The sequence below is a fragment of the Chrysochloris asiatica genome, unplaced genomic scaffold, assembly GCF_000296735.1.
Source record: "Chrysochloris asiatica unplaced genomic scaffold, ChrAsi1.0 scaffold00021, whole genome shotgun sequence".
In the NCBI taxonomy this organism is placed as follows: Eukaryota; Metazoa; Chordata; class Mammalia; order Afrosoricida; family Chrysochloridae; genus Chrysochloris; species Chrysochloris asiatica.
Genome location: NW_006408539.1, coordinates 17,869,328 through 17,882,188, shown reverse-complemented (window position 1 = coordinate 17,882,188; position 12,861 = coordinate 17,869,328).

Here is a 12,861-nt window from a genome sequence, read left to right as displayed (position 1 = left end):
ATAAGCTAGAGCACATAATACAAGAAGCTGGAGTAGATCAAGAAAATTGTGGCATCCAGATTGGAGGAAGAATCATTAACAACCTGCAATATGTATATAATACAACTTTGCTTGTGAAAGTGAAGAGGATTTAAAATACTTGCTGATGATGATGAAAGACCACAATCATAAGTATGGGTTGCATTTCAATGTAAAGAAAACAAAAATCCTTACCACTTGACCAATAAATAACATCCATATAAATGGAAAAAATACTGAAGTTGTCAAAAATTTCATTTTGCACAGATCATTCATCAACACTCATGCAAGCATCAGTCAAAAAATCAAATGATGTAATGCATTAGGCCAATCTGCTGCACAAAACCTTTTTAAAGTGTTAAAGAACAAAGATTTCAGTACACCTTACCCAAGCCATTTTATTTTCAATAACCTCAAATACATGTGAAAGTCGGACAATGAATAAGGAAGACCATAGAAGAATTGATGCATTTGAGTTATGGTATTGGAGGAGAATATTAAAAGTATCATGGACTGCCAAAAGAACAAACAGATTTGTGTTGGGAGAAGTACAACTAGAATGCTCCTTAGAAGCCAGAATGGTCAAACTTTGTCTCTCATACTTTAGACATAAGATTAGGAGGGACCAGTGCTGGGAGAAGAATATCATGTTTCATAAGTGGTGGGTTGGAGACAAGCAAGACCCTCAACGAGATGGATTGGCATGGTGGTGGCAGCAATGGCCTTAGGTGTAGCAACAATTGCTAGGTTGGTGCAGGACCAGGCTGTGTTTAGCTTTTTTGTGCAAAAAGTTGCCATGATCAGCAACGATTCGATGACATCTAACAACAACAACAACAACATACTGAGTCTGAACTCGTAGTATGGCTCTGTAGGATCAGAACTGGACTGTGAACAACAAGGTCAACAGTTCAAACCCACCAGCTGCTCCTCTGAAACCCTATACAGGATCACTGTGAGGTAGAACCGACTCAATGGCACTTAACAACAATAATATATGGAGACTTTCAAACCCATTAGTGAAAATTAAAATACAGTTTTTGATATGAGCTTAATAGTTTAGATAATTGGAAAAATAAGAATGCTAGAGACAGGTGACTTGATATTTCCAGGTGACTTTTCCAGGCCATGGATGAAAGTAATTGATCAGATTAGCTCCTGTATATAGCAGTTCTCTGAAGATTCATTTTTCAGTGGAAGGGGAAGTGAATGATTGCTGAGCATGTGGAAAACTGAAATTAATGCCAAATGCAGCCTCAACAGCTCAAGGAAAATAGATTGAAATAAGCATGATGCACTCATTGTATAAAGGTGGAAGAGCGAAACAGGAAATGTGAGCCCCAACATCAGTTACAGCCAAAATCATCTGCCCAGGTTGTCTGACTTGGTACAGCAATGAAATCACAGGCAGAACTCAGTGGGTTTGGCTTGCTAAGGCTGACTGTCACGATCAAATAAATCAACAAAGGTTTAATTATCTAGCCTTGAAAAGCATAGCAAATGAGCACAGAGCTGACAGTGGTCTGATTAAGAAATGCCTTCCTGTATCTGTATGTGAAATACCAGAAATTTCTATAGTAATTTACAAGGGGAGGTAAATCTCTCTTCACTCCATGTAGAACTTCTCATGAAAACCCACACTTGACCACGTAGACACAACAACTAACAGGACATTTTCATATACTTGTTAGGGGTGTGTAGTAACATGACTGTCTTTCTTCTTCCCATGTAAATTTACATGAGATTACAATCACCACTTATGTCATGAAGACTTTGTTGGATGTTGCGAGATGCCCAATAAAACTGGAAATATCTCCTGTTTCCCAAAAGCAAACAAACAACCAATTATGGCTGTCATCAATTCCCAGTCATGGTGACGTCATGTGTGTCTGAATAGAATGGTTCTACATTGGGTTTTTTGTGACTGAATTTTCAAAAGTAAGTTTCCAAGTCTTTCATGGAAGGTGCCTCGAAGGTCACCTCCAGCCTTTAAATTAGTAGCTTACGGAATTAACCGCTTTTATACCCCAGGCACTCTGAGCCTGTTCCTTCCTTATCAGAGCACAAGAAACCATATTTTTCTAACACCTCATCTGATTCTCCTTGTGGATGTTCTAGCTATGCAAATTCTTGATATGTAAAATCTACTTTAGGGTGATGTCAACATCATTTACCCTTCATCCCAACACCTTACCCTGCTCATACGTTCAGCGGAGGAATTTCCGGGTCCATCTCTCGCTGTCACTGTGAATTAGCTGTTTGTGGTTAACACAATAGGACGTTAAACATTTGGGAAATCATCCTTAGTTTCTTCACACATGGGTAACATTCCCATTGATTTCATAGGATTTCATGGGAATGTCTTTAGTTGTATAAATCAGTTGCCCATCAGGCAATTCCAACTCATGAAGACTTCATTGTTTTTATGTGCTGTCGACTTGGTTCTGACTCATAGAGACCCTGCTCAGTGTTTCCAAGAAATGATTGGTACTAGCTGTCCAGTGCTTGGCCTTCAGTGCCACTTCTGGTGACTATACTATTAGATAAATAACCTTTCTATAATATCAGCAGGATTCACGGTGTGGCACTGTAGGATCACTACTGGACTGCAAACCATAACATACACAGTTCAAACCCACTATGAGTCGCTGATTCATAAGACACTTAACAACAACAACAGTAGTATCAGCAGCTACTGTTTTTACCAATAATTGACTCAACAACCCTGTATAGGGCTTCAGAGGGGCGTATGGTGAGCTTGAACTGCCAACCTTACGGTTCAAACCAACCTTACAGTCCTTCACATTAACCTGAAGCACCACACCAGGATTAGCTTAGACATAAAGTAACTGACAATGTGTGACTCTGATATCTGTCTTCTATCAGTAAAAACAACAAGGACAAAAATGAATTCAGGGAAGCAAAGATAATCTCAGAACACAAATTACTCACACTTTGTTTAAAAAAAAACTTAAAGTATATTCCAAATTCTAAACGCAAACAAACTAGCAAATGTTTGAAGCAATTAATCCAGGAATCAGTCTCTTCAAAATATAAAGTGCATTCTTTCCTTACTACAGAGGCAGTTGCATTTTATCTCTACAACATCATGAATATGTAAGACATGTTGGCATCTGCACAGATGCAGAGGTATCGGGCCATGCTGGAAAACAACTTACTTACCATCTATTTGAACAATTAATAACCAAATCATAGGAATTCCTTTTATTCAGTCAGTCATGATTCCGGCTTATTATTATTGTTATTGTCATTTGAAAGGGTGATGGGTGAAAAGAGAGGATTAAACTGGTGGACTAAGTGATTGAGAATCACATCATCGCTCTGCAAGTAGCTGGGGAGATGCTATAGGAGAAGCACTGGCCTGCTAGCTGTGAGGTAGGCAGTTCAAATCCACCAGTCACCCTGTGGGAGAACGATGAGGCTTCCTGCTCCAGTGTAGCCTCGGAAACCCTACACAGGGTCACTGTGGGTTGGAATGGACGCGAACACAGGGAGTTTAGTTGAGAAGTAGCTGTCGAGCTGACTGGAGCTGCTTTTAAATCACTTGTGGGGATTTGTTTTTTTATTAATCTAGATTTTGGTTGAAAGAGAAGGAGGCTATATTCAACTAATTGCTGTGGGTTTCCAAGAAGTAATCTGCACATTTTAAAAATCACCTTCACCCAAAATTGTGTGGAAAGAAGTTTGAATAGGAAAAAAAAAACAAACAACTTAGGGACTTGAAAGTGTTAAAGCATACCAAACTTTTGATTTGGGAATGGCATGTTTAGGGACACTGATCTTAAGTATTGTTAATGCAAGTGTTATCTAAATCTCATTCCTGTAATGAAAATTTCTCCAGCTGTTAAACTACTGAATCTTCTGTCACTTTGATATAGAGGGTAGGCAATAAGATGGATTGCCTTGTCCATCAAAATGTGCTGGAAGAGAATATCCTAGTCACATTTAGGATAGGAATGACACTGAAATATGGGATAAAGGTCATAAGGAATTTTCAGAATTAAGGAAAACACTAATCATTTGTGAAGGGACGAGAACAAGGGAAATTTGATACTAAAGGTGCTGCTGGAATTTTAAAGTGAGAAGTATTTCATTGCTGAACTTTAAAACATTTGTTCCACAGTGATTTGTTGATATACGATGGGACCCTTAAGTTCTCTGGGTTTCCTATTATTCAAGATTTCAAGACTCCATTAGAAACTCTTGAATATTGTCTATGTTTCAAAACTGATGACTGATCTTCACAGTGTATGTATTTAACTTTTATTGTCATCTTGAAGTTAAAACTAATTGTTTAATTCTTGCTAGAGAGGTTTTCTTATAATAGCCAAACATTGGGGAAAATCAGATTTAAAATATGTTGTTGTTGTTTTAATAAACATTGTGTCAGGAAACTGAAAGGAGAGTTGAGGAAGATCTTTTTGCTCCTATTTTTTGTAGGAATGGAAAATGTCTTCTCACCATGCCAAGAGGCTAAAATCATACATGCGTATCACTGGCAGGATTTATGCTAGAGTCATAGCACATTAAAAAGTTGAAAAGAATCCACAAAACCTAGTTCAGCTAACATTTTGTGTTTTAAAAATGTAGTCCTGGATAGAAAGAGAAACTTGACCAATAGTTGTTGTTGTTGTTAATTGCTGTTGAGTCGATTCCGACTCATAGCGACCCTGTACAGAGTTTCCCAGGCTGTAAATCTTTACGGGAGCAGAATATATGGTACCTACTTAAACTAGGACCAAAGATCCTAAAATACAGGCATATTATCTGAAGAAGATTGTTCCTGTCACTTACTGTTAAGTATCATCAAGTTGATTCTGACTCAGCAATTTTATATAGAGGCAGTTGGTTGTTGGAAATGCCAATCTGGTTTTCAGCCTTGTTGTACAGGTGTGGACCTCATTCTCTCTCTCTCTCTCTCTCTCTCTCTCTTTCTCTCTCTCTCTATAGGATTTCATGGGAATGTCTTTATATATATATATATTTTTTTTTTTTCCCTTTCTTTTCAATTCATTGCTGAGTACTCTTCTTCCCTTACTAGCTATCTTAGTTATCTAATGTTTGTTGTTGTTAAATGTCATTGAGTTATATTCAAAGCATAGCAACCCTGTATAAGATTTCTGAGGAGCAGTGGGTGGTTTTGAACTGACAACCTTGTGGTTCACAGTCCAGTGCTGATCCTATAGGAATCCACATAAATACAACAAATAAGTATATTTAATAAACAAAATTTATTTTCTGTCAGTCTAGAAGTCCAAATTAAGGCTGTGGCTCCAGGAGAAAAGCTTTCTGTCTGCTGATGCTGCGGACGGTCCTAGTCTCTTGTTCCTTGATGGTCTCATGTAGCTTAGCATCTATCTCTTCCCATCTCTGCTTGCTTAATCTGCTCCTTTAATATTTTGTAAAAGACTGACTCAAGACACAACTACTCTAATCCTGTCTCACTCACCTACCAAAGAAAACCCATCCTCAAAGGGGATTAAACCATAGGCATGTTGTTGGTGTCATTGTTAAGTGTCAGTTCTGACTCATAGCGACACTGCCTCGGTTTCTAAGGAGCAGCTGGTGAGTTTGAGCCGCCGACCTTGAGGTTCAAACTGACCTTGTGGTCCAGCCTTATCCTGTAGCACCATACCTGTATTATGATTAGTATTTATAGCATATATTTAGGGGGCACACAATTTGATACAAAACACTAGCAAAAAGTCTGTTTTCTCCCTTGATACATCCTCCAATCACATAGACACACATAGTTTAATTGTCAAAGAAAATTCTGAGGTTTTACATAATTCATAGACTGCCCATCTTGCATTTAAATTATAGGAACAGAAAGAGAAAAGTTACCGACTTCTGCTTTTGGTATTTTCAGCAGAATAGCCTTGCTGTTAAGCCTGGGCCTCCTCTCAAGATACTCTTCCACTGAGGAGCGTGGTCTAGACCTTCACCCATGCAGCCAGCGTACGATCATTGGTCCCCAAGGCTGTATCTCCATGAGTTCTCTCAGAACATACACACTTCTTGCTTCCCAAGTGTGGCAATGCACTTTCATTTATTTTGTTGTGATTGTTGTTGCTAAGTACCGATGTGTTGGTTCTGACTCAGAGCCATCCTGAATAGCTTCCAGAGCTTTTTCAACCTTCACAGGAGCAGAAAGCCTCACCTTTTTCTCATGGAGTGGCTGCTGGGCCCCAACCACAGACCGTGTCATTCGTAGTCCAATTCTTATCGTAGGGAGCCACCGCATTCCTTGCTAAATCATGCTATAGGTAATAGAGAATTACTCAAATCTATTTGGACGTAAACACTTTCCTCTTAAAAGCTATTTCAGAGCACAGATGGCTAGATAGTCCCACTTTTGGATTCCTCTTTCTTCCAAAATATTTTTCTTCCTTTTTTTCCTCAAATGTTCTAAAACACTCTCTTGAACCCTAGAATCATCCCTGCAGCGAGATGTCAATCCAGAGCACTTCAGTGAAAGGCTTCTTCAAAGGCAAGTTGTTTGGATTGAATTAGAGGGTGTCACAGTGGCCAGATGGAAAGCTCAATTTACATTTAATTTTGTTTTCACTGATTTATCAACTATTCCATTGACAAAGAGAGGTGTGACTTCACGGAGTGAGAAAATACTATTTTCTGCTCATAGTTGCATTAAAAAAAAAAAAAAAAAATCAAACCACAGCATGTTCAAAGTTAGTGTTTGACAAAGCATTTTAATCATGGTTGTCTGTCTTCTGAGCACCCCAGCCCTTGACTCTAGCGGTTCACAGAAGTTGAATCCTGCTTGTAATTCATTATGTGACAATATGTGTGAGGGAGAAAGGGTGGCAGAGGGGGTAGAAAATCCTTCCTTTGGGTCTGCACTAGGCTGTGGAAACTGGCAGCTTTGTGAACTGTGCTTAAATCTATATAAAAGCTTCTCAAGTTCTGCTTTACTTTCCTGCCATTCTCATATATTCCTAAGTTGAGTCGATAGGGGCAAGTCAAAAGCGATACAAGGAGAAAAGGGAAAAATACTTCCAGTTAACAAAATTGTAACGCTAATAATTCTTTAGGAAAAGATATATACTCTGTTACATATTTGAATGAGTTACCTGTAGACCAGTTTCATCTAACAGTATTCCAAAGGCCCTTGATGGTGCTAATGGTTAATGGACTAAGCGGCTAACTAGAGTGTTGGAAGTTCAAGTTTACTCAGAGACTTTCAAGAAGACAGTCCTGGTGATCTACTTGTGCAAAAATCAGCCATTGAAAACCCAGTGGAGCACACACTGGGGCACGATGAGTGAGAACTGACTCAACTGAAGCTCGGCTTACTTTTTTACACAAGTGGGTAAGATGGGTCATAAATTTTTTTTGTGTTTTTAATTTATACAGTATTGGGGGTTCTAGGATTTCCTCGAAGGAATCTAAACTCTAAACGAAATATGCTATATAGCAAAAGATAAGGATTTAATTATATACATATCAAAACTAAGAAAATTAATCATTTTAAAGCTAAAATATGCCTGTATATTCACAGCTGTAAAATTCAGGATTTGAATCTTAGTCTCTCTTTGGGTGCAAAATCCATACTTTTCCACTCTACCCTATTGCTCAGTGAAGAAATGTTCCCCTTATTGACTGAAAATCTGTGTGGCTAATCTGCAGCAGAAAAGACCAGGTTGTATCTAGACTTTGATTAGAATTTACTCAGAGACGCCACTTCCTAGATTGATTCCCCACATTCCAACTCTGTTAAGTATATCATAAATATTTGAGCGATGATCTTCCTTTCCCTAGTTTGATAAAATAGTAAGTTGATTGTGAAAGTCTAGGATTCAGAACATTAAATTCTAAGAATGTAGTGGTAAGCAGCAAAAACATTGATAATGAATCTTTCTAAACCCACATTAAAAATAAGAGTGATTGGGTAGCAAAGTCTCAGACTCATGACAAGTTGTTGTTGTTAGGTGCCATTATGTTGGTATCGACTCAGAGTGAGAAACCTTATGCACAAAAGCATGCATCACTAGCCTGTCCTGTGCCAATTTCACAATCGTTGTTATGCTTGAGCCCATTGCTGCTGCCACTGTACCAATCCATCTCGTTGAGGATCTTCCTCTTTTGTGCTGACCCTCCACTTTACCAAGCATGATATCCTTCTCCAGGAACTGGTCTCTGCGGATAATATGTCTAAAGTATGAGAGATGAAGTCTGGCCATCCTGGCAAGTATTCACATTAGTATTAGGTATAATATATTCCTGTTGTTGTTGGTAAGTGCCATTAAGTCAGTTCTGACTTATAGTGACCCTACACAAAGTTTCTGAGAAGTGGCCTGTGGGTTTCAACAACCAACCTGTGGTTAGCAGTCCAGTGCTTATCCTACAGCACCACATCAATCTGAAAGATATCCCTCAGGATTCTTAAATAAATGTGAATTTCGACAATCCATCCATAGCCTGTATATCAGCAGAATCTGAAAGAGGGGAAGCAGAGAGAACTAGAAAGATGCGAGATGGACCAGAAACAAGGAACTATCTGAATAGCCAATTAATATTCCTGAAAGGCATAAGGTTGTCCAGTATGAGACAGCAGTGAAGATGTGACAATGTTTACATTCTCAAATGGCGGATGAATTAAGAGGTTCCAAAGTCAAGGAGTAGGTTAGATCATGTATACTCTTGATCATAACATTGCAGTGTTTATTTTCATAAAGTCTTTCTCAAAGGACAGAACATAGCTATTATGTATTCATTAAAAATAGGTGACACTACTTAAAACTGATACATGACACGAAAGAATTAGATAAATCAGAATTGAAACAACTTTTCTTAGAAATTAGAAATGTTGAAATTTTAAGAAATAAAGACTTAACAAGAAACATACATAATTTATTGACAGAAAAAGAAGACAAAAAGAAAAAATGAAATTTGAAATGAAGAAACAAAGAATGATATGTGTACATCTACTGATCAAGGGACAGCTATTCAGAAACAAAGAAGCCATAACTTACAGTAGGTAAAAAAGGCTGTTGCTGTTTCCACTGAGTCAGTTCTGAATCACAGTGACCTTAAGCACAACTGAATGAATGAATGAAACACTGCCCAGCCTTGTGACATCCTCACAATTGTTATGCTTGAGCCCATTGTTGTAGCTGGTTGTAGTGGGTTTCTTCCACTGTTTCATTGATCCTCCACTTCCTCAAACATGAAATCCTTATCCAGGGAGTAGTCCTTCCTGAAAATATGTCCAAAATACGACATATAAAGTCTCACCATCCTCTCTTGCTTGCTCTTCCAGAAGTCCATACATTTTCAATATTCTTCAGCAACACCATAATTCAGATGCATCAAGTTCTTCTCTGGTCTTCCTTATCCATTGTCCAGTTTTCACAGTCATAGGAAGCAACTGAAAATAACGTAGTTTGGATAAGGTGCACCTTAGTCTTCAAAGTGACAACCCTGCTCTTAAATAAATAAATAACTTAAAAAGGTAGTTTGCAGAAGATTTGTCTAATGCAAAACACTCTTTGATTTCTTGACTATTACTTCCATGAACATTGATTATGGATCCAAGTAAAATGAAGTCTTTTACAACCTCAATCTTTTCTTTCTTTCATCATGATTGGATCCTGTTTTGAGGATTTAATTTTTTTATATATAATTGAAGTTCAATTGGTACTGCTTTTAATGTTCATCAGTAAGTACGTCAAGTCTGTTTTACTTTTCCAGAAAGTAAGGTGGAGCCTTTCTCTAATCCTGATGCCATGTTCTTTTTCACATAATCCAGTTTATCAGATTATTTGTTCAGCATGCAGACTGAATAATTATGGTGAAAGGATGCAACCCTGGCTCACACCTTTCCTGATTTTAAACAACTCAGTAGCCCTTGTTCTGTACTAACAACTGCCTCTTGGTTTATGGTTTGAGTTTCTTGCAGCTCTCAATTGATGTGGTGCTGCAACTGTTTGTAAATTATCTTCAGCAAAATGTTACTTGCTTATGATATTAATGGCATTGTTCCATGAGTTCTGCATTCCTCTGGGTCACCTTTCTTTGGAGTGGGCACCAATATGGATCTCTTCCAATTGGTTGATCAGGTAGCTATCTTCCAATTTTCTGGGCCCAGGTGAATGAGCATTTACAGGATTGCATCGTTTGTTCAAACATTTCAGTTTGTATTCTATCAATTCCTGGAGCCTTGTTTTTCACTGCCTTCAGTGCAGCTTAGATACCTTCTTTCAGTACCACTGGTTTCTCATTATATATATGCTTCATTCAGTATTTTGCTCACAGAATCCATCAATATTTCCAGTTGAGCCTTGATGTTTTCTTTAGTTCTTTCAGCTTGAGAATGCTAAGCTTGTTCTTCCCCTTTGGTTTTCTAACTCTACGTCTTTATACTACTTTGTACTACTTTATTTTGTCTTTTTCAAAGGCCCTTTTAAACTTTTTGTTCAACTCTTATACTTCATTTCTTCCATTGACTTTAGTTACTCTACATTAAAGAGCAACTTTCAGAGTCTCTTCTGACATCCACTTTGGTCTCCTCGTGTCTGATGCTTTAATGGCATGCCATATCTCCTCTGGTTTTAGTCAATAGTGTCTAATGCATCAAATCGGACTTTGAGATGACCTCCAAATTCAATTGGCATAAACTCAAGCTCATATTTTGGCTGTCTTGGACTTGCTTAAATATATTTAAGCTTCAACCTAAACTAAATGGTCTGTTCCACAGTCTAATCTTTGCCTTGTTTTGCCTGATGAGATTGAGCGTCTCCATCATCTCTTCCCACAGATGTAGTCAATTTGATTCCTATACATTCCATCTGGTGAGGTCAGATGCATAGTCACTGTTTATGTTATTGAAAAAAATAAAAGTTATTTGTAATGAATAAGACTTTGCTTTGCAAAATTTTAGCATGTGATTTCCAGCATCCTTTATATCATCAAGACCATGTTTTCCATCTACAGATCCTTCCTCTCTGTTTCTAACTTTCACATTCTAATCACTAGTGATTATCAATGCATCTTGATTGCATATTTGATTAATTTCAGACTGAAGAAGTTGTTAGCATTCTTCAATTTCTTCATCATTCCCTTTAGTGATTGGTGTCTAAATTTGAATAATAGTTGTATTCATTGGGCTTCCTTATCGGCATATGGATATTATCTTTTCACAGATCACATTGTATTTCAAGACAGAACTCCAAATGCTTTATTTGACAATGAACGTGATGCCATTGCTCTTTAGTGTGTTGTTCCTGGAATAGTAACTCATGTGATTGTCTGATTCCAAAGAGTCAATAGCAGTCCATTTCAAATCACTTATGCCTAGGACTTCAATCTTCATGTGTTGCATTTAGTTTTTCATGACTTACATTTTTTCTATATTAATACTTTGCACATTCCACATTCTGATATACACATAATGCAACCTTGATTGCTGGAAGTCGGGAGGACTTAAAAGTACTTGATTATTAATATCAAAGAACACAGCCTTTAGTATGGGTTGTACCACAATGTAAATAAAACAAAAATCCTCACAATTGGATCAATATATTGCATCATGAAAATTGGAGAAAAGATTGAAATTGGCAAAGACTTTATTTTGCATGGATCAACCATCAGCACTCATGAAAGCAGCAGACAAGAAATCAAATAACATATTTTAATAGGCAGATTTACTGCAAAAGACATTTTTAAGATGTTCAAGAACAAAAATATCAGTTTGAAGACTAAGGTAAGCCTGACCCAAGGCATGGCATTTTCAAATTGCTTCATATGCATTTGAAAGATGGACAATAAATCTGAATTATGGTGTTGGAGAAAAATATTAAAAGTAGAATGGACTGCCAGTAGAATAAACAAATCTGTCTTGGAAGAAGTACAAGCAGGATGGTGAAAAAGAAGAAGCCAGGATAGTGAGGCTTTGTCTCTCATACTTGGATATTTTTATCAGAAGGACTGGTTAATAGAGAAGGGTATCATACTTGGTAAAGTGGAGGACAGTGTAAAAGAAGAAGCACCCCAATGAGATGGATTGACAGTTGTCGCAGTAATGGGCTCGAGTGTAACAATGATTATGAGGCTGGGACAGGACAGGCAGTGTTTCACTCTGCTCTACGCAGGGTTGCTACGAGTCAGAACTATCTCAAGATCACCTAGCAACAACAACAACAATAATAAATGTTCAAATTATTAGTGGGTCCTCACAGCTGTTTCTTTTCATTTTGAGTTGTGCCTCATCAGCAAATGAAGTTTCAAATGTTTTGCTCCAATGCATATCATTAAGGTCAACTCTACTTTGAGAAGGCTCTCCCCCAAGTCATATTTCAAATCTCTTCCATCATGAAGGGTTCATGAAGGCACAACACCAGATAATCTAATGTTGATATTCATAAGAATTTCAGTGGAATTTTGGGTGTGGCAATGTAGGATAAGCACTGGACATTCAGATCCACCAGCCAATCCTTGGAAACCTGACACAGGAGTGTTGTAAGTTGAAACTAACTGGATGACACTTACCAATAACAACAACAACAATTCAGAAGTGGTGTGCCTTTTATTCTTCCTGTCTTGGTCTGGAACTTCTGCTGAAACTTGTCCACCATGAGTGACCCTGGTTGTATTCAAAGTGCCAATGGTATACTTTCCAGCATCACAGAAACACACAAGCCACCACCAAATTACTAACTGACAGAGAAGTGGTGGAAAGTAAGCTCTGCATGGGGGATAAATCAGTTCAGGAAAATGATATGAATTTTTTCATTGAAAAAATTACTTTGAAATCCAAACAAGATCACTGTCTTATAAAGGACACAGCAGCATGTTTTTCTAGAA